This window comes from Schistocerca gregaria, unplaced genomic scaffold (assembly GCF_023897955.1).
Source record: "Schistocerca gregaria isolate iqSchGreg1 unplaced genomic scaffold, iqSchGreg1.2 ptg000345l, whole genome shotgun sequence".
NCBI classification, from domain to species: Eukaryota; Metazoa; Arthropoda; class Insecta; order Orthoptera; family Acrididae; genus Schistocerca; species Schistocerca gregaria.
This window is the reverse complement of record NW_026061808.1, coordinates 1,501,016-1,510,615: the sequence shown is the minus strand read 5'-3', so window position 1 is coordinate 1,510,615 and position 9,600 is coordinate 1,501,016.

Here is a 9,600-nt window from a genome sequence, read left to right as displayed (position 1 = left end):
TACTCAGATATGAAGATTTGTTTATCTTTAACATCACAGAATCATGTTTCTATATCTGCTCCATCCCCATTCCCCAGTGGAAGGGGGTCCAATTATTTTGTGAGTTTGTGCACATGAGGCTGCTAGTAATTGGATCCTTTCTACTTTTCAAAACTGCATTAACTTTCCCGTGCTCATCCATCCCTGTCCTCAATCCTTCCCCTTCTTTACACCTCTGTTTCCTTGCTTACATTGGCCTGGCTATCTTTTTCTTGTTGCTATCCCTTACAGTATTATTCCTCTTGCTTTACAATTCCCTTTTTGGAATTTTTGGTCCCTCTTTGGGGATTGAACTACTCTAAATTTTGTCTCCATGGTGTGAGCCAGCTGTGGAACCATACATGAAGTCTTTGGTATGTGGGCTTACCACCTCTTCCATTTTTTACCTGAAGCCATTGTCCTTTTTGTGCTGTACAGCTAGCACAGTAGTCATTTCGTGTGCTTGCGGTGTTATGCACTCTTTTGATGGAGTCCTCTGAAAACAGGGATGACAGTTCTGATACACGAGCTGCTGCCTCCCTGTGTATGCCTAGGAGTAGTGGCTTGTCAGTTTGGATCATTGGAACTCCCAGCAACAGCCCCTATGCCATTGGCCCTTGGTGTGGCTGAGTAGTGCACAAGGGGAAAGCCTGTGATTGGTTTTGGTGCTATTAGGGTCTACACTTTGTGTATCAAACGTATCAGACTTAAAAAACCGGCCTTCTTTGGCTGACCTTTAGTCAGGAATGACTTTTCATGGTACCCCTTTTTAACTTACAACTATCCCCTCATGGGAGGAGGGTCAGACTCGCTTGCTTGGGGTCAAATCTTTTCCCCATTACCTGGTCTGCATCAAGACTGACAAGCACACCTTCCCACCATGAACCCATTGTTTTAGTAGAAACTATCAAAGACAAGTTTGGCAAACCATTACTCCTCACTAGCCTTTGAATATGCTTCAGGGTGTCTTTTTCATAGAGACCTCATCTTCCAAACCGGTGAAGTGTGGGCCAGTCTGGAGTGGCAAGGCATTCATTTTGTTCATCATATTCAGAAAGGCACTAAGGACAACCACACTGACAATGACCACTTTATTCTGGTCTTTGATGGGGACATCCCCCAGACAAGGTCAAGGTTATGGCTTATCACTGTGATGTATGTCCTGCCACTGCTAAAATGTTTTTGGTGTTTATGATTTGTACACATGTATTAATCCTGTATGCAATGAATGAGGATGCCCAGGTGTGCCTTTGTTCTACTGCCCACGTGTATTCATTGTCACAACTGTCGCTGGATTGTAAGAAGGAAAGATTATATTGGGGTATATGATCAGCTTCGCCTTGTGTCTACGAAAATCTACTATTGACTCTGTTACGTCCTTTCCCCGTATTCCAGTGATGCCTCACTCTTCTCTCCCTCTCCCCTGAACTTACATCTTCCTCCCCTCCAACTGTTGCTCCTTTCATCCACCAGAGAAGTGCCTCTTCTCTGGTGTCTGCTGCCATTAGGGCCTCCTCTCAGTCCAAGATTCTGCTGGTACATATTGGCCGTGGAACCGTCAGCTCTAGCATCCCCAAGGTTGCCTGATCTCTATTTATAGAACTAGCAGAAGCCTCTCTCTCCCCCCTTACCTCTCTGGCATCTAGCTTGTGTCCTCCTCTGCTTATGAAGGAGAAGAAGGAACATAAGTCCTGGGATGAGGACACTCCATTGCTGAGGAGGATGGCATTCCATAGGGTTCAGTGTTAAGTATCCTTTTCCTCATCACTATTAAAGGACTTGTGACCTCCGTCAAACTGTTGGTCACCCCTGCTCTGTATGTGGATGACTTCTGTGTCTGAGTTATTTAACACTTGGTGGCCTTTGTGAAGTGACAGTTCCAGGGTGCCATGTGGTATGCTTCTGCATGGACCTTCTCACACAGTTTTCAGTTTTCTCCTCTTAAATTGTGGGTGGTGCATTTCTGTCACCATATTGTGTTCGATACCTACTGGAGCTCTATCTCAAGACCCAATTTCTGATTGTGGTCCACCACTTCCATTTCTTGGGTCTTCGTTTTGACAAGACATTTACTTGTGTGTGTGTGTGTGGGGGGGGGGGGGGGTCATGGTTGCCAAATTTAGGGCTCAGTTGCTCCTTCCATACTGATCCTCTTGGATCAGGTCCGCCATTGTGGTATCAGTCTGATCATCAGTACCTTTTGCACTAGCCGTATTGTTTCCTGGTTGAAGCTGGGATTGTCCCCCCACTCACTGCCCTTTTGGTTCAACAGTCTAAGCTTCTTGTTTCCTATGCCATCACCATCTTCTCTTTCCCCACACATCCCTTCTATTTTATACTTTAGCAGCAGGAAATTGCTCACTCTTCAGGTGAGTTTAACAGTTGGGCTCCAGCTTGCTGCTCTTTGCCATGATTTTTATCTTCCCTCTTTGTCCTGTTCCCCATTCTCTCCAAAAACCTCCTCCCCCTTGGTTAGTTTCTTGATCCCAGATTCAGAGGGGTCTGTGTTTCATTGTTTGTTCTGCCAGCTTTTATGGGAGTTTCAGGCTGCTGTTGTGTTTTAATGCAATGACTCTAGGCTCTAAATCTGCTAATTGCAAGGAATGTGCCTTCTGCTGGCAAGTAACACCATCTCTTACCTGCCCCATGTTGCATGTGTACTGCATAGCTAATGACCATTTACCAGGCTCTTTAGTATGTTTAACAGTCCTCTCCCACCCACGTTATGTGCAGACTCAATAAGTGCCCTTGAGGCTATCAGACAGTGGTTTTCCCTCCCTCTTCTTGGTCTATGACATATAAGACCACCTTAACGATCTTGACCATGCTGGTTGTTCAGTTGACTTTCTTTGGGTTCCCACTCATGTGGGTATTCCAGGTAATGAGCTGCTTATCCTGTGGCTAGGGGGTGTAGCCCTTTTGTGTGACCTCTCTGGTGCTGGGTTTGCAGCCTCATGTCAAATTCCATTTTGCTCAGTCTTGAGCTGACTCTTGGAGGCCAACCCCCTGCCTAATAAACTTATTGCGATAAGGGGACTCTTGCCACATGGCCCACTGGGGATCTACCATCCTGTGCGAACTTCGTATTGGTCATACAAGGTTGAATCTAAGCCTCTTACTCCATAATGATCTGTACCCCCACATTTTACGAGACTCCCCTACCATTTGGCCTTTTGCACTAAATACACTCTTCCATTCTCCATTATCACAGATGGTAGCAAACAACCTTACATAGTTACATCTGTCTTTGGTTTTCATCATAAAAGTGGTTTGTTCCCTAGATTTAAGTACCTGAATTCTCTTCCACAATTGGAGGCCCTCAGTTTGGAAGGCCTTCATCATTGCTTTCATGCTGGTCAGGTTTTCCTCTCCATTTTGTGCTGTTTCATCACCACCCCCTCTTCTTGTGTCATCCCCCCCCCCCCCCCCCCCCCCGGTGTTTTCCCCATTGTGTCGCAGTCATGGTATGAAGTGCGAACTGGGGTGGGTTAGCAGTGATTCCAGCACCATGTCACACATAGCACCATTGGGGTGTCTTATGATCTCCCCCTTCCTCCCTCCAGTTCTTTACTCTTCCTGCCACCCCAGTGTTCCATCTTCATTTGCCTGTTTTGCTTTGCCATCAACTAGATTGTGCTGTTGGTTTGCTGCTCCCACAGTCTCTGCCACTTTGGATCTTGGGACTAATGATGTCACTGTTTCGTTCCTCTCCTCATTCAGACAATCAATCAATATCTGCAGCCAGCAGGCAAGTAGTGAGACTTGGTATCTGCTCTGTTAGCATCTGTGTCAGGGTGTTATTAGCATTAATGACAAGTTTGAAATTATTACTTGTTTCCAAATATAAACAGCCACTTTTGTGCCCTGGTAAATTAGAACTACAAAATTATATGCCTAAATTTAGGAAATAATGACCAGCTAAAAACAGAATGTTCTGGAATATGAGTTATCTGTAACCAAATAACTTTTCAAAAAGGGGGATTTTTTTAGAAAGTAAAATTATACTGCAAATTGGAACCTAAAAGGCTTTCAGTTGAGTTATATTGCTAATTCAGAATTACTCATTCCTAATTCTAACTGCATGTGTTTATACTGATACTGAAATTATTATTTATTTTTTGGTAAATGAGTTACATTATCAGGAAAATTGATTGTGTACAATCAGATGTTAGTGTATTCCTTGCTACAATATGAAAATTTAACAGTTGTACTAGTGTTACCCATCTAGCTAGATCAAAAATAAATATATATTACAAGTTGATGATTGCAACTCACTCTGTTGTCATGTTGGGACGGTTATCAAATGTGTGGCCATCACCAGGAGTGCGCTGAGCCTCAGTCACAGTCATCACTGCGCAGCACGGCTTGGGAGGAGACTGACCCAGTGATGCCAGCATTCTAGGCTGCTGGCACAAGCCGCAGCAGTTTCTGGTGGTCCCACGTGTCAGCAGAACTGCCGCACTAGAGGCCAGTGAAGAAGGAAGGAATATCGACATCTGACATTCTGTCAACAGTGAGGCCGTCAGAGACAGAGCATAAGCTCTGGCTGTTTCAAGGATGGGGGAGAAAATCGGCCTTGGCCTTTCGAAGGAACCATCCCAGAATTTGCCTTGATTGATCTAGGGAAATAATGGGAAACCTAAAACTGGATGGCAGGACACGGAATAAAGCCATCATGTTCCTGAATGTGAGATCAACACACTAGCTAATGTGGTGTAAACCTTCATCCAGAAGTGTTCTCAGTTTCTTCTGTATCGGGAACTGTCATGAGTATGCAGCTTGAGGAATTTGTGTTCTTTGCTCAAAACAGTCTCCTCTGTAGTGCAAGTTTTCTCTTGTGACTCCTTTGTGGGCTAATGAAAGAGATGCCACTACTGGCATGAACAGCACCTACACTAGCCTTCAGTGAAGTTACCATTTTGTTGGCCAGCTAAACTTCAGTAACTGAAATACCAGAAACAATTTCTGCCAGTACCTCTGTGTCACAGGAACTGACTGGCTTCAGAATTTTCCTCTCCAACATTCATAAGTAGTACATCTGGTAATTCAGAAATTTCAAACGGTTTTTCTTCTGTACTCTCTACTTCATAAACATTATGTATATGCTTGCACGTATTTAACTTAATGCTATAATCAATACATGCATAGTAATATCTATGAATTCTTACTATACAGTCAGTGCACACTAATTTGGAGTTACAGTGGATAATATTTTCTTCCACAAGGCAAACTTCAAGTGATTTTGTGGCTGGTACTTTCCAACCCCTGCCTACCTTTCTAGTTGAGTCCTTATTCATCAAAATACTGGATTTGTGCTTATGGTGGATGTTTTCATTTTACTTGTTAGTTTTTCTTTCACAACGACAATGAGCCTGTCAAACAGATTTGCTGTTACAAGCAACGTGAATGCAAGTATACCTTTTTCCAAATGTTTCACCTGCTTTGCATTACCATGTAGAGGAAGTGGTGGTAATATGCCCCCCCCCCCCCTTAATATCTTAATAACATTTAGCTGAACTCTAGTGGTGACAGCTGGAACTAGTGTACTAGTATCCTCCCTGGCCTGGAGGAGCACTGGAAGCAGGTCAGTACAGTGGTTGAGTGACAGTGAGGTTATATTTTTCAAGCTCCTGTTCAAAACTTTGCGAGGTATGTGAATTTCACTTTATTAACATACCATTATTGGTTAATACTTAGATGCAAGCACCATGCATAAAACCTACAAAGTATTGGCAACAGTTTCAAATAGATTAAAGGTATGGTATTATTGCATTTTTAAGCTGTCTACACTAGTTTACAAGGTGTAAGTGACTGTAATGTGGACCCCAGGGTCCATATTATAAGCAGACCGTAAAATGTTTTTATTTCTGTTTTCAGATGCCTAGGACTAATCTGGCACCTAAATGAGCCCTTAAAAGGCAGGTGTGGGATAAAAGCAAAATGCGAGAGGCAGTGTCTGCTGTTATAGTAAGAATCATGGGAGTTAAAAAAGCAAGCATCGAAACATTATGCTGTCCCGAAAACAACTCTGCGCCAGTATGTGTATGAGGCTAATACCTGACAGATGTTGAAACTAAAAAGTTTGGAAGAAAACCAGCTGCCCTAGAAAGAGAACTAGTGGTTTACTTACAGTATATGGAGGCCAAATTATATGCTTTTACTAGTATGGATGTTAGAAAAATGGCCTACCAACTTGCAGTTGGGAATGGAATTGCAGCAAACTTCAGAAATGAAATTGCTGGAAGGGCTTGTCTTGACCACTTTCTTCGACGTCATCAAGATAAGCTTTCAATTAGAAAGCCAACTGGAACATCATATGCTCTAGCAAAACTCTTTTCGCATGAGAGAGTTAACTCATTCTACTACTTGCTATAAGCTGAATTCTGGAAACATAAGTATCCAGAAGATCGTGTATGGAACGTTTAGAAAACAGGCCTTAGTGTAGTTCAGACTGATACTGCAAGCAGAGGTAAATGCCAAATTTGTTCTCTGACTGCTGCTGAGTGTGGGTCTCTAGTAATGGTCATCTGTTTGCTGAGTGCAGGAGGTGTTTGTATTCCCAAGAACAGATGAGGGGGAAGACCATTGTTTCAACTGATTTGCTGTACAAAAAAGTGTTAGAAGTCATTATTAAAGATAAAAGAGGAAAAGAACTTTGCCAAAGACCCCCTAGTGAGATAAGCTTCTACATCCTTACATTTGTCCTCTAGCCATGTCTGCTTAGCCATTTTGCCCTTTCTGTCGATCTCATTTTTGAGACGTCTGTGTTCCTTGTTGGCTGCTTCATTTACTGCATTTTTATATTTTCTCCTTTCATCAATTAAATTCAATATCTCTTCTGTTATCCAAGGATTTCTAATAGCCCTCGTCTTTCTACCTATTTGATCCTCTGCTGCCTTCACTACTTCATCCTTCAAAGCTACCTTCTCTCCTACTGTATTTCCTTCCCTTGCCAAAGAAACACACTATATCATAGGATCCAACAGGTTTGCTTTCATGGAGCATCCACTGCCAAATATTCTCGCTGTTGTGAGTCTTAAGTGCACCCATAAATGTACGATCTAGCAGTTGCAGGACTAAAACAATTAGCCTCAATAACTTCGTCATTCTTGGGCGGCAGTTCATAGTTACAATTCGCTGAAACCAGCCAGCTTCATCACCCAACCTGTTGGCGTCGTCTTTTTTACCTGGTGTGCTAGGTGAAGGCAACTCCAATCGTTCAGCTCCACATACAATAACCTCTTTATCTGACGGCCTCTCAAGTCCGATGTCAGTTTTGTCTTCCGGGAGGAAATCTGCATCAGTGAATACGGACTGGTCCATGGGCCATACTCCAGTAGCTTTGAAACGTTTAATAGCAGATTTCATTGTTGCACTTTTGATGAAAAAAGCGTTGAAATTTGAAAGACCACCGAGGCCTGCACATCCCTCGGTCCATACGAGGAGTCAGTGGAGGGGAGAGGCGACAGGTATATATACCACACCGCCCGCTGCCATAGGACGTCAGTCAACAGGAGTAACCTGATGATGATGGCATGCTACGCCGTGACTGGAACACGATAGTGGGAAAAGGAAGAGAAGGAAATGTAGTAGGTGAATATGAATTGGGGTTAAGAAATGAAAGAGGAAGCCCCCTGGTAGAATTTTGCACAGAGCACAACTTAATCATAGCTAACACTTGGTTTCAGAATCATGAAAGGAGGTTGTATGCATGGAAGAACCCTGGAGATACTAAAAGGTATCAGATAGATTATATAATGGTAAGGCAGAGATTAAGGAACCAGGTTTTAAATTGTAAGACATTTGCAGGGGCAAATGTGGACTCTGACCACAATCTATTGGTTATGTCCTGTAGATTAAAACTGAAGAAACTGCAAACAGGTGGGAATTTAAGGACATGGGACCTGGATAAAGAGAAAGAACAAGAGGTTGTACAGAGTTTCAGTGAGACCATAAAGGAACAATAGACACTAATGGGGGAAAGAAATACAGTAGAAGAAGAATGGGTAGCTTTCAGAGATAAAATAGTGAAGGCAGCAGAGGATCAAATAGGTAAAAAGACGAGGGCTAGTAGAAATCCTTGGGTAACAGAAGAGATATTGAATCTAACTGATTGAAAGGAGAAAATATGAAAATAAAGTAAGTGAAGCAGGCAAAAAGGAATACAAACGTCTCAAAAATGAGATCGACAGGAAGTGCAAAATGGCTAAGCAGGAATGGCTAGAGGACAAATGTAAGGATGTAGAGGCTTGTCTCACCAGGGGTAAGATAGATACTGCCTACAGCTGCATGCCCGAGAGACCTTCAAGCACATTCATATTATATTAATATCCAGAAAAACTTGAATTTCTTATCATTACTGAATTTCAACACAGTCTAACATGTGTTGGACTGTGACGATACGGTAACAACTTTGATATAGCTTCCAGTTTGCGGAACTGGCGGCTGTTTAGGGGAGGCCCTTTGGCCCGGACTTGTTCTGGGTGAAATCCTGGCGCTAAGGGCACGTGTCGGTTATTCCATCGGCACTCGGACTGTTCATTCGAACGTAGAGCTTTGAGAATGCCGAGTTTCTATCGTCATAGCATGGAAAACGCACGCTGGGGAGTCTTTCCAAACGTGCAGAGCAATATCTAGCAAGACAGATATTCTGAAAGTGTGTTCGAACATTGACCAAAGAGATGGAAGAACGCCTTGTACGCCACATGCACGCCATCTTTCTTCAGTACAGACTCGCCATACACCATACTGGCTTTCAGTTGATGTTGGTTTCAAGGTATAGTCTGTCTGTAAACTCAAGAGCGAGCAGCGCTTTTGGTGGGGGAAGCGGCCTTTTCCGGGAGAACCCTGCCACTGGCCTACAAGGGCACCCAAAATCAGTTGCCTGTTACCTGTCTAGCGGCGTAGATCGGCGTGCAGAGGTGTACAATACGTCGTTTCTGTTCGTGAGATCTTTGTTGCCAGCATCAGTCAATTAACGTGGTGTAGGCCCTACTCACTGACATACTTCGGTATCTGGAAGTGCTGGATAACCGCGTTGCATTGCAAGAAAATTGCAGAAGACGAAGAGGAGCTATTTGCGGAGTACATTTCCCCACCATGTTATAGTTCTGGGTGGAGATTTTAATTTGCCAGATACACCAGGTGACCAAGAAGTCAGTATAAATTTGAAAACTGAATAAATTACGGAATAATGTAGATAGGGAGGTACAAATTGACACACATGCTTGGAATGACATGGGATTTGATTAGAACCAAAAAAATACAAAAGTTAAAAAAATGTCCGACAGATGGCGCTTCATCTGATCAGAATAGCATGACAAAGCAAAAATGATGTTCTTTACAGGAAATGCTCAATATGTCCACCATAATTCCTCAACAGTAATTGTAGTCGAGGAATAATGTTGTGAACAGCACTGTAAAGCATGTCCGGAGTATGTGGTGAGGCATTGGCGTTGGATGTTGTCTTTCAGCATCCCTAGAGATGTCGCTCGATCACGATACACTTGCGACTTCAGGTAACCCCAAAGCCAATAATCGCACGGACTGAGGTCTGGGGACCTGGGAGGCCAAGCGTGACGA